The following is a 13,398-nucleotide window of genomic DNA, read 5'->3' as shown; positions in this document are numbered from 1 at the left end:
GGGTTTTCAACTGTACCAGCTGCCCCGATTAAAAAAAATATTTCTTAGAACACATCATCTTCCTGCGATGTGTGGCACGTTCCTGTTCTTAGCCCAGGTGGGTGACCGCGACACCACACTGCGTCCAGGAGCAGCTCTTGCATCCGTCCTCTCCTGACCACGATCGTCTCCTTCAGCTGAGCCTTTTTAGCGAGAAATTCATCAGAAAGATTTCTAGGCTTAATTAATTAATTAACACCGTGACCGGGACAGGCCGAATGCAAAAAGCATCCCACATGCAGAGCTAAATACAGCGTGTTTTCTGCTGCTTAGTCACCTCTAGTTCTCCGCAGCTCTACAGACAGTGCCTTATCTACAGGTTATTTTATAGGGCGGAAACAGGCAATAGAGCTTAGTCACTTTATAATTAATATATTAATTGTAATGATTAATGCAAGATGAACGAAGGGAAGAACATGACCAGTGTTTCTGGTGGAGCTGGAGGCAGCGGCTGGACTTCACGGCAGCCCCCGTGCCCAGAAAAGCAGCAGTCACTTGTTTTAATGAACAGCTAAGAAAAAAAAAAAGTCGCTTTAAAGCAAGACGCTCGCCTATAAGAGAAGCTGAGAAAGAGCGAGATGGGAGAGAAGCACATGCTGAACTGAAGCATACGGGAAATAATTTATTTTAGACTAGATTAAATCAAGGGGATAATGTCCCAGTACTGTGTGTCACTCTTCCTAGCATCTGCTCGTGTACGCGGGGACCGCCTTCGGTTGTGCAAGAAGAGCATCCAAACCAAGATGATGATGATGATGATGCAGCACACGGACCCTGCTTTTCCACGGCTGAAATGAATGCAGCCCCACGGCGTGGGGTTCTGCAATTCTCCTTCTTTAAGCCCCTCCACCAGCAGGGATGGCATTTGGGGAAGGTTTTCCCCATCTGAGGGCACCAGCCGGGACCTCACCAGCTTCGAGAGCCCTGCCACGAGGTTAAAGCTCACCGGCAGCACATCAGGAGTGCCAGGATAGATTGGTGCTGGGGAGCACAAGATGGAAATCAATAGATAGAGCCAAAGGAAAACCAACCTGTGTTTCAGAGAGCCTCCTCCTCAAAGCAGGAGGATGAATCTAAATGCAGATGTGTTTAGATGTGCTAAATTGCATAAGGCAAAACCAGATAACGTGATTCTCCAAACGATTACTGAGGAGGCAGGAATAAGGAATGATGGATTTCTGCCTTGGGAATGGAGGTAGGCAACAGCCCGGGGTGCTGCTGGAGGGGACGGTGGCATCAAGGAGCCCCGGCAGCACCAGGCTGGTAAATTCAATAGGAGCAAGCCCTCAGACACCCCGAGCCCCCAGACACACGCACCCCTTTATCATCACCCCGTACCTCCAGGGTACGCTACTCACACCAGCTCTGCCTTCTCTTTCCTAACAGTCTGCGCCAAGAAAAAAACGTGAATATGCTACAGCAGTCTGCTGGCTTCGCATGCCAACAGGAAAAAATTAAAACCCCCGTGCAGTAATTTCACGTGAAAATTCCTCAATGCTCAATTCCTTTTCTTTTCCTACCAAAAAGTGCTTTGGTAACCTATTGGGGGAAAAAAAAAAAAGTTTCCCAGCTACAGAAGTTTGATGATCCTAACTACATCGCTTCCACTGGATTTAATATTTTTCTTCCAAAAGCTGACTTTTAAAGGGCAGAGGAATAATAAGCGCTCGGTCGGACGGCGGCCGGACCCCTGGCCCCCGGCCCAGACACCCACCCAGCACCCTCCCCTGCACCCCAATTCTCTCATCGTCTCATAAAACTAAGTCGTTATCCTCAAAATCAAGAAAATCAATCTTTTCTTGCAATGCCTTCCAGCACCAGGTCTCCCATGGGTTTGCACAGAGCTGGGAGCGAGTACAGAAAACAATAATGTCAGTAAATAAATTATGAAAACTAGAAGTAAATTAAATATTCTGAGTTTCTTTTTTTTTTTTTAAAAATAGAGGAAATATTAATTTCTGAATTCAATTCACCGACAAGGAAAGGCCAAACTCGCAGGGGTACAGGTTGAAGAGGATTTTGAGTTATTACATCCCCACAGCACCAGGGAAATCATTTTGATTTTACTGTATCCTGTCTGCGCAAAATATTGGCTCATGAATTTTTATTACCGAGTAGCATACTGTAATCTGAATTTTATCTGGCCATTAAATGAAGTCATATGGAAGCCAAGTCGTTGTGTTTAACAGGGGTCTAAAGTATATTAGAAGAGTCATAAATCCTCGGGTCTGTATATCCCAATACAGCCCTCCACTGACATTTTGCTCAAAAAAAAAAGAAATTATATTGCGATGTTATAACACACACGCTCTTGTTAGGGATGTCTAGCTCACAGGCAAACCTTCCACCAAGAAAAAGGAGTAAGCGCTGATGGTTTTCGGGAGAATGTCTGAATTGGTCTGTCTTAACGCAGAAAGTGCCGTTATTTATACATTGCCCCAATGAAATCATAACACGTGTTGCGAATTTAAGACCAAAATTACCACATTGATCCCCCTGCGAATTCCCGGCTTTACCATGAGCTTTAATTTTTAAAAATCAAATTGCTGGCATTTCAAACTGCTCACTTCAAAATAATAAAATCGGATTTCCTTCAAGTCCACAACTGCTGTGTTCAAGCCGTAATAGGCTTTGCATTATTCTGGGAGCAAATTCAGTTATTCTTACTGAGAGCAGAGAAGCACCCCGGGCTGCAGGACTCGCCTCCGGTGAGACCCAAAGCACAGCCAGCACCACCCTGCCCATCGCCGAGCCCTGCCCCTCAGCCGCCGGCCGAGCAATGGAGTCAAGAAAAAATTGCATCACGTATATATAAAAAAAATGAATTGAGAGCCAAACTGATCTCCTAGGTGCAATATAGCTTGCTGCAGTGATCAGGGAAGGTCATGAGCTGTTTCTGAAGAAGCAGCTGCCATGAAAGCGGCCACAACCCGTACTCACGCCTTGAGTACCAAAAAAGAACTTGTACCAGTTTGTCACTGGAGACGTATCTCTGTCTCCTTGACGGCAGGACCTTCATCATGCCAAGGCAACATCATCGCATTTGGATAAATCTTGCGTGGTCTGGCACTGTCATGCGTGGCCTCGCACGCTCCTGGAGACAGAATCATGGAATCGTTTAGTTTGGAAAAGACCCTTAAGATCCTCAAGTCCAACCGTTAACCCAGCACTGCCAAGGCCACCACTAAACCATGTCCCTAAGCACCACGTCTCCCCGGCTTTTAAATACCTCCAGGGATGGGGACTCAGCCCCTGCCCTGGGCAGCCTGGGCCAGGGCCTGACAGCCCTTTTGGTGAAGAAATTTTTCCTGATATCCAACCTAAACCTGCCCTGTCTCAACTTGAGGGCATTTCCTCTCGTCCTATCGCTTGTTCCTGGGGAGCAGAGACCGACCCCCCCGGCTCCAGCCTCCTTTCAGGCAGTTGCAGAGAGCGATGAGGGCTCCCCTCAGCCTCCTCTTCTCCAGGCTGAGCCCCCCCAGCTCCCCCAGCCGCTCCTCCCCAGCCTTGGGCTCCAGCCCCTGCCCCAGCCTCGCTGCCCTGCTCTGGCCACGCTCCAGCCCCTCCATGGCCGCCTTGGGGTGAGGGGCCCAGCGCTGAGCACAGCATTCGAGGGGCGGCCTCCCCAGTGCCCAGTGCAGGGGCACCATCACCTCCCTGCTCCTGCTGGCCACACCATTCCTGATACAAGCCAGGATGCCATGGGCCCTCTTGGCCACCTGGGCACACTGCTGGCTCATGTTCAGGCGGCTGTCAACCAACACCCCCAGGTCCTTTCCCGCCGGGCAGCTCCCAGCCACTCCTCCCCACGCCTGCAGCGGTGCCTGGGGTTGCTGTGCCCCAAGGGCAGGACCCGGCCCTGAGCCTTGTTGACCCTCACCCAGTTGGCCTGGGCCCATCGCTCCAGCCTGGCCAGGTCCCTCTGCAGAGCCTTCCTGCCCTCCAGCAGATCAACACTTCCACCCAACTTGGTGTCATCTGCAAACTGACTGAGGGTGCACTTGATGCCCTCGTCCAGACCATTGATAAAGATATTAAACTGTCCCCAGTACTGAGCCCTGGGGAACACCAGATGCACAATGTGTGCCCGGAGTCAGGGCCTCCCGTCCCTCACAAGCAGTGGGCGCTGTGCTCAGCTCCGGCTCGTTTCCCACACTGCTCCTGGTTGGAAAAACCTCAAAACCTCAATGATTTTATATATGGTGCTTGAAACTCAGTGTTCGCTGGGTATTTTCATGGGAAAACCCACTATTGCTGGAATTTATTGTTGAAAACGTTTCAGCAGTCTCTTTAAGAAGCAGAAACAGATCTGTGGGATGGTGAAAGGACTCAGACTTGACATGCACCCCCTGCTCTGAGCAACGTTTTGTCCAGACAACACTTTAAATACCTGAAAATAATTCAAAAGCAGCTGCAAAAGGGACAAAAACATCAAGTTATCATTCTTTCTTCCAATCACCTTTCCTGTGGTGCCTGGTTTGCGATGGCTCATCCGTCCCCTGGACGGAACGACGCTGCGAGCGCTCCTCCCAAGCTTGTAGCTACATCTCCACTTCCATTGAATTTTCTCTTTGCATGGATGGATCAGCCTAAAAGAAGGGGGAATATAGAGAAGATTCTTGAGGTTTGGCACTAAGTCACTCCTAGACCCAGGAACACATCCCAGCACCTCCGTGTGGTGGCACCAAATCTCCATTCAACCAGTTTAGGACTGAGCAGTGGCCAGGACCAAGACCTCCTTATTGCTAAAGCATCTCCTCATCACTAACCCACCTCCTCTCGACAGCACTGCCCAGGTGCACAGGGACATTAGGTGGCAACGAAGTTTAAATCCAAAATATTTCAGTGCCTTTATAATCCAGGGGGAGAAAAGCCACAAAGAAAAATTCTGCCCAAGAAACTGATGCATCAGTAAAGAATAAAATATCGTAGGGTCACTTTTGGCAGGCAGAAAATTAGGTTTTACCCAGGGCAAACTCGTTCTCAGAAAATATAGGCCACGTCTACAAATTTTCTAGGTGGTTTTCGCAATGGGCTTGAGCTGAAGGGTTTCGAGTTGAAGTGGTCCAATTAATTGGCACCTGGAGAGCCAGGCTCTATCTCCTTTTATAACCTCCCTCAGCCACAGAGGCTCGATTTCTTTTCTGAGTAACAACAGTAAAAAAAAAAAAAATCCCCAACAGACCTAAAAATGATAACAATAATATCCTGGAAAAGAAAGCATTTCAGGGAAGAAATTTACTATTCCAACGTTTTCTCTTTGATCCAAAGTGAACCAAAATCCCAAACTTGCAACTTGCCTCCTGAAGAGACAAGCTAATTTTAATGTCCATTTCAATTGTGCCATGTCAATGAGAGCTGCTGCTAGGATCAGCGTCTGCATCAAGATCTGTATCGCATTTCTGTGCTATTGCATGCCACGGGGTTCCTGCCACTGACTCATCCTTCCTGCTGCAGGCTGGAATGGCTGTTGAGAAAAGAAACAGCAAAGTTGGGGTTTTGGGTGGTTGTTTCGCCACCCCGGGAGCTCCCTGAAATGCAGAAAACTCATGCAAATCCCCTATACCCGCATACGGGTAAGCCCTCCCTAGGGATGCTGCCAGTTAAGAAGTCAAAGCTCAAACCCCACAAAAATCCACATTTCTCAAGAGGCTGAGCTGGCTCTGGAGCGACCTGCCATTTCTCGCACTGATTTCCAAACGTGGGACGGCCGCAGCCTCTCTCCTTCCCCTCTCATTTGGGTTTTCTGAATTTTGCTCTGCGACGGGCAGACTCTGGATGCACACCTAAATCTCCTTCCTGAGAGGTCACACCTACTTCAGCAGATACCGAGGTACCAGCCATAGACCGAATTAATCCACCCGACAAGCAAAGCCTCTTCGGCCCATACTCTGCCCATCCCTGGTTTTTAATGGCAGTAAACGACTCCGGAATGGTTAGAATCATAGAATCGTTTAGGTTGGAAAAGACCTTTAAGATCATCAAGTCCAACCGTGAACCTAACGCACTGTTTGCCAAGCTTCCTCGGCTTTGCCGGCCGCCCAGCCTTTCTCCGGACCGCCGTCCCCAGGGAAAGGGGGTTTGTGCAGCCGCTGCACAACGGGACGCTGCTTCAAACCCTTCTGCCTTCTATCGCCCCTCTCATTTTTCTTTTTGCTTTATAACCTCAGTGCCATGGTTTAAGCGGGGAGTGGTTGCCACCCAGACAGCTGCATCCTAACGAATGGCTCTCCGCTTCCCGAGCGGCTCGGATTATGCCGAGCGATGCTGCTGCCGGCTCGGCCCCTGCCAGGCAGCTCGGTCACCCTCGGGGAAAAGCCAAAAGCGATGGAGGTAGGAACAGAAGAGGAAAAATTAGCATTGGGGGGCATCTCCCCAAGGATCAGATGAAGCAAGCGACAGAGATGCAACATCACACGCAGGGGATGGAGAAGAGCGGGCTCAGGTAGGGGACGGAGTCGAGGGCGAGGAGAAGTGGTAAAGAATAGAGAAGGGAAGAAATCAGATGGCAAACTTAAACAAGGCCCTCGGTAGTCAAGCCCAAATAAATGGAAGCATCACAGTGCTTCATAAAAGCCAGCCTGGCCTTTTTGCCCAATTATGTCTTTTGTGAAGGCGCACGCCTAGCGACTGCTCCATGATGGCTATAAGGGCCAGTGACAGATTTAGGGGACAGAGATGTTCCAGCATGAAATTTGTGACTAGCGAGCTGAAAATCGGGCAAGGGGCCATCATCCCCCGCTCAAGAAACATGGTTGGGCACAGACGAGCACCGGGGGGGACGCTCGCCTTGCTGGGCAGCCCTCACCCCGCCTTCATTTTGGGGTGACCTGCCCTTTAAAAGGCAAGATTAGCTAAGGAAACAAACCCAAAGCACATCAATCCTGCGTCCGGAGGCCAGCTTGGGATGCAGCCTCCTCGCAGAGGAGAGACCCTGCTCCCGTGCCAGCTGCTCCAGGTACTTAAAGCACAAAGAGACGCCGGATGCCTCAAGCACCCACTCGGTGGGAATGAAAAATACTCTCTTCTCCAGTGGTCTTGCTTTCTCCTGACCTGATCCAGCCTCCAGTGAGGAAGACTCCCGCTGAATTTAATGAGAATTAGCTCTCCAGCCATTGACTCACCCATTTCACAGGCACCGGTCTTTTCAAAAAGGTTTCCTTTTCATTGCACGGTGCATTTTGGTACCCCTCAAACAGAGGGTCCGCACATCCCACAGACATTGCTACCCTAAAAGCCACCGGCATTGACCCATCCATGGAAAGTTCTCCTCCACGGAGCTGCTGGAGGCGCCGGCAGTGCTGCCGCGCGCTTTGTGCTCGCCTTGAACGTGTCCTGGCTCACAACAGCCCATAAACCCACAAAGGACTTGGCAGGTACCTTTGAGAGTGCCGGGGGAATGGATAACCCCAGACCATAAAGGGATGCCACCTCTATAATTAGCAATATCATTCTATAAAAGAAGGTAAGCTATTTCCAGCTACGCAGCCATCACAAATTAGGTCAGCTCCACCAAACCTTGGCTTGCCTTCCGAAGGTCCTTCAGCTTCCCAGGTGACTCATTACTGTGCAGGTTGGTCAGGGCGTGGGCTGGATTCTCCCTTTGGCTGTGTTTGCATTGCAAAAGAAAGATAAAGATTTCTCAACATTTCTAACCTGGCTGCAATGAGTACGTACAATAAAATGCAGGAAATTTCCTTTTGTCCTTTGGGATCTATAAAACTCACCTGGGCCATAGCAGCTCGTTGGCACAAAAAGGAAGGTGCAGGACTGAGATGTACAGGGCAGGTTTAATCATTAAATCATCCTGTATCGAGACTTTGAGATCCTGCCGAGCTCCATCACGGCTTTTTCCGCTGGTGGGATCTCAACAGAAAATGGCGTAGGAGATGTTTGCGTGTGTGCGTGCTCATAGAGCGTGGTGCAGGCTGAGAAGAGCAGCACTGCGCAGACGACCAGCGCAGGTTACTCGTTAGAAGGGCAATATTGGTAAGGTGGGAGTATTTAGCTGTTAAACATTGGAAAACAACCAAAACCAGGGGCTACAGCACAGCTGCATGAATACACATCAACTCTGCTACTTCTTTAAGAATGAGTAAAAAAGTTTCAATAGATTTAGGAGCTGCAGCACCAGGACACGAACGGTCAGCAGATTCAAGGGGCTTAAAAAACCTCTGAATAGTCCCGTGCTAATCTCTCACCATCATCACATTTTTACAAACAATTTTCTGTTTGAAGAAGCTGGTCAAATTCCAGCGGGAGTAAAACTTTGCTGGACTGTAAAAGGCGCTATGCCAGGCCTGGAAAAGGATAAACCTTCCCAAGGAAAAAACCCCGTGGAGCTTTTTGCAGGGTGCATGAACCCTTTGGTTTATGGCAGCTGGTTACAGCAGCACTATTGCATCCTCGGCTATAAAACCCGCTTAGCGTGACGTTGGTCACCTCCAGGGGACAGCTTGGCACGGAGATGGGGAGGGAAAGGGGATTTCCCCAAAGGGGGAAGTGGGGAGCAGCCCAACCCGAAACCAAAGGCCCATCAGGGCTCGGGCTGCCTGAGGAAATACGTGAGCCCCGTCCCCGTGGCGGCCGGGCGCTGGCTCAGAAAATGCCCCCAGCCACGTCAGGGACAGCTGTCACCTCGGGGGAGGCTGCGTGGAGCATCGCAACCTCTGCCAGGGCGCGGAACTGAGGAGGGCACGGGTAGCATCGCCCCAAACGCGGGGCTGGTACACTTGACCGGAGCCAGGACATCACAGTGAGCATCAGACGGGAAAGAGTTTGATGAAGGGGTTGATTTGGGGAAACTGGAAAGGAGCACAGGCATGCTGGGTTGTGTTTGCCACGTGAGGGGCAGCAGACAGCCCCGAAATACGGACCTGAATCAGCCTCAGGCTTCTCCTTGGTGACTCCAATGCCAGCCATCCTCTGAGGCAGGGAACCAGCTGTGTCACCTCCGAGCAGATCTGAATCATAGAATCGTTAAGGTTGGAAAGGACCTCTGAGATCATCGAGTCCAACCGTTAACCTAACTGCCAAGTCCACCTCTAAACCACGTCCCTTGAAGCTTCGCTCAAGGATCGCTCAGGGCTCACAGCGGTGATCACCTCAGGGTTTGTCACTTCAATGGATCCCAAGACAATTTACTCCGAACAAGTTTCGCTCACGTGCACAGGGCTGGTGGGCTGCTTGAATCTCCAGATTTGGCTAAAAAGATGCTTTAAATGGCTTTTAAAATTTCTAACCTCTTGCTGCTTCCTCAACATGAGGCTGATTTCACCCACTGGAAAACATCGCACGTTTCTCTTGAATGAGGTAGCCGTACGCTCCTAATAAGTCACACAAGGCATTTTGTGAATTAATTTGGTATTATAAGCGTCCCACCCATTTTATCACTGCTTCTGATAAAAATTACCCAAAGATGCTGAGGTCCATTCCACTGAATAGACCAATATAGTTTCTAAGGTAAGAAATCCTGTCAGCCATAATTCCTATTTCTCATGGGTTGCAACACAGCCTTTATTCTTCTTGCTGTTTCAATGTTTTACCTGTTATTTTCAGAGCATATCTACCCAGGGATGGACTTATTGCCTTGAGAGCACCTCTGGTTCCAGGTGAATCACCCTGTTGTACTGCAGGAATATCCCGAGAAAGCCAAATTCCCGTTCTCCCAGTGACCAAAACAAGGGCCCTCCTTGGGTTTTGGTCTTGCGATAGAGGTGAATTGAGGAGGCAGCCGGGCATTGCACATCTGCATTTGAGATCCCAAGCTAGCCAGCGCACACTTGCAACGAGGCCGCCGTGTTTCGTGGCTGCGGTGAGCATCCTTCCCGTTGCGGGGTGCCCTCGCGGCTCCCGGCGCACAGAACATCTCCTGATAGGCAGATGATCGAGCGGCCCCACAAATTGAAGGTGGGAACCAAAACTAAAAGACGGAGCAGAATTCTCTCAATTTGCTTGTATTTCTTTCTGTTGACTTAAAGCAAATCCCTTAAGCAAACACGAGTTAGAGTTAAAAGAAAGGAAAGCAGAACTGAATTTGAGAAGCTCCGTGTATCAGATCTTGACCTTCTGCAATTCTTCTTGCTTTCCACCTTCTTGTTCTTCAGAGCCGAGAAACTTGGTCTTCGTCTCTCTGCACAGATGGTCAGATGCATTTCAAGCCCATCTCTTCCATGTCAATTCAAGAACTTCATGACTAGAAAACCTTTTTGAACAAAATCTGACCAGTCGTCCTCTGGGTAAGGAGGAAAAAGGCTTGGAAAAGATAAAGGAGACTCTAGAGGCAAGTCTCATCTTGTTAGGAACCAGGCCTCACTACATCTTGAAGGCGGGGGGGTTATCTAGTTAATTCACTAATTAAAGAGAAAGCAAAAGAGGAGAGAATATTTCGTCACTCACTGACTATATTGCTTTTATGGGCCAAACGTTATTTGCAAAGCTGTAATATTAATGGCCTGGAATAATATCAAGAATTATAGGGCTGGCGGCGGTCCGGTGCTGTACAACATAGAGCAACGACCATATATTCTGTCAGACAGAGCGACCCTGTAACCTCGTAGTACCTAACAACACCTCTTACTCTTATATTTCAAATATGCTACAAGCAGCAGTTTCAGGCTTTAAAAGCAGGACTAAATCAGAGGGCATCTGGATCTTTAGCAGGTCTTTAGGCTCAGCTTTAACAAAAGTTCACTGGTTTAGGCAACGGAAGATAAACTGGGAAGCTGGCGCTTGTGCTCTGCCCCTTTGCTTGGATTCTGAATCCAGGAGGTAGGACAAGAAACGCGATTCAGCGCTGTATTAAATCAGCCAGAGACAGATTTGATGGCAGCCCGAAGGTTGACCGACACCTAAAGAAGCCATGGTGAGAACAGCTGGGTTATCAGGATTAGTAAAAGTTAAAGGGGAATTAAAACCAGCACATGTGAAAACGGATACTGAAGTCAGCCCACCTGGGTACACGCTTACAGCTAAGCAAAAAGCCCTTCACTCAGCTGAAGGATCAGCCTGCAAAACCTTCATTAAAAAAAAAAAAAAAGTAAAGTTTGAAAAAACAAGCTATTTAGTAAAAACCAAACAAAAAGAAAATGCCCACAAGCGCAAGCCTGCTTTTGAAGCACGAGGGCACGGCTGCAGCAGCGGACGGGGCAGTCATCGCTTTCGGAAAGGGCATTTGGCAGGCTGGTAACCCGATGGATTTGGACGATCGTTTCGTTACGGCGTGATAAACGAGAGCACCCCATCTCCCTTCGTGGTCCTCCCACGGGGTTCTCCAGAGCGGGCTCACCCTACTCGCAGCGTACGGGGCTTCAAGCAGGTGGGCCGAGACGTTCCTACCCAAACAGGAACAGACTGCTAGACAACCAAATTTCCCTCGGGGCTCCAGAAATGTGTCTACAGAAGCGCTGGTACCTGAACCCCGCTGCTTGCGAGTCTTAATGAAGTAGTTCGGAGAGGTAAATAGATGGATGAAGCGCTCTACAGAAACATTTCCCCTGGTTTGCTTCTGTAACACACACCGATCACGGCCTTCCGTGGCCTCTCAGGCTCCGGGGACTCACAAAGCTCAGCTAGCAAAGCACAAATTAGAAATTCCAGGCTTTTAACACTTTTAGATGTTTCTTTTATAATCACCATGATCAGCCCCTTTTACTGACAGTCACTGTCCTGCTCTACCCGGGTGCTAACAGCATCCACCGGGGGAAAGGACCTGAATCTACCAAGAAATGCTTTCAAGAATAGCTTGCAATCAAATACAAGACGGAATAAAAGCAGCACACCAAAAAAAAAAAAAAAAAGAGACGCAAGAGAGGAAGCAAACCTCTCCAACAGCGAGTCCCGGCTCAAACCCAGCCCTAGGAGCACCCGACTGAGGACACCAACTGCAAGCAGGCGCCAAAATATTTGGCGGGTGCCTATAAGCAAGGGCTGAATGCCACACCTGGAGACCACAGGGCTCAGGAGGGCAGAGGACAAGAGCCATCGCGGCCACCGAGGTCAGAGACCGCAGCTCTCGGGCTGTTATTCCAGCAAAGGAACATGACAGCAGCAGAACAAACCCCGCTTCCCTGTTCCTCAGGGAGCTGCCTTTCCCATCCAGCAAGGAGAGCATCTCCCCTACCTCGTAGGTGCCTCTGGCTCTCCTAAGGAGCACCTCAGCCGAGAACCCAGCACTCCAACCTCCTTTTTCCCAACTGAGCTGTTTTAAACCAGAGCTTTGGGCTGATTGATTCCCAGCGCCTGAGAAACCAGCCTGTTTCTCTCCTAACACCTGGAAGCACTTAATAACCTGCTAATAAGCCAGGTCTCCGGGCCTTGGGGCTGTGAGGCTGGGGTCAAGGCCAGGCGGTGACCGGTGAGACCATGGCGCAGAAGAAATACCACTCCTGTCAGCTGTGGTGGGACATAGGACGAGGCAGGTCCCTCTGGGACAGCGGTGTCTTGAGCTAGGTCGCATAAAAGTTGGATTTTTATGTCCAACTCCTATTTTAGGCATTTTTTTGGCCACCAAACAGCGTCACGAAGCCCTCACAGAGGCAGCTGGGGCACGTATTTGGGAAGGGGTTTGTGCTGGGACCTGCACAGCCGCTCCCTCTGCTCCGCCATCGGCCGGGACAGCCCCAGCTGATGGGATGTTTGCCCCAGACTGATAAAGCTGAAGAGGAAGATAACCTTCAGCTGCAGTGAAGAGCAGCCAGGGGATTACCAAGAGCCTTGATAAGAAAGGAAATTGAATCCCAAGTGTGTATGTCACTGAATCCTTGTTTATTATGCATTGATAATAAATCAGTAATCCACTTTGCAGATTTAAACCCCATGAACTAAGCAAGTCTTTCCTGAGACAAAAAAAAAGCCCTAACCCATGGGAAACGGAGAAAGATCTCCTTGCCTCCCTGTTGCAGCCATCCTCTAATTAAATATTTACACAAGAAGGAACAGGAACCTGAGGGTCACAAAAACAGGGCATAGGTACCAGCCTGGGAAATCACCTTTGCTTCTTTTTGGCCCATTTTTTTGGGGCTTCTCTCTCCCCACCTTTTGCATGGGAAGCACAGGCGCCCAACACAGAGCTTATCTGCCACCGAGTCTACGTTCTGCTAAGAATCAAGCCTCAAATGTTTCTTTCACGATCAGCTAGCAGTTTGGTGGCAAAGGCAGGAAAAGGAGTTAGCTGTCTTAAATTCGAGCGCCGTGCCTCACTGAGGGGACGGCAGTTAGGGGAGGGAGGCGAATACGACCTGAAGGTAGGACGAGCTCCTTCCCGCCGTCGCTGTTAGATGCAGGGCTGGTTTGGGGACAGCTGGGGGAACAACGATACCTGGTTTGGGGACAGACCGAGCTGCGTAAACGCGCTGTATT

Source organism: Nipponia nippon, unplaced genomic scaffold, assembly GCF_047370975.1.
Source record: "Nipponia nippon isolate SJK-2023a ecotype South Korea unplaced genomic scaffold, ASM4737097v1 scaffold_37, whole genome shotgun sequence".
NCBI lineage: Eukaryota > Metazoa > Chordata > Aves > Pelecaniformes > Threskiornithidae > Nipponia > Nipponia nippon.
The sequence above is the reverse complement of the archived record's forward strand: the minus strand, read 5'-3'. Positions refer to the sequence as shown.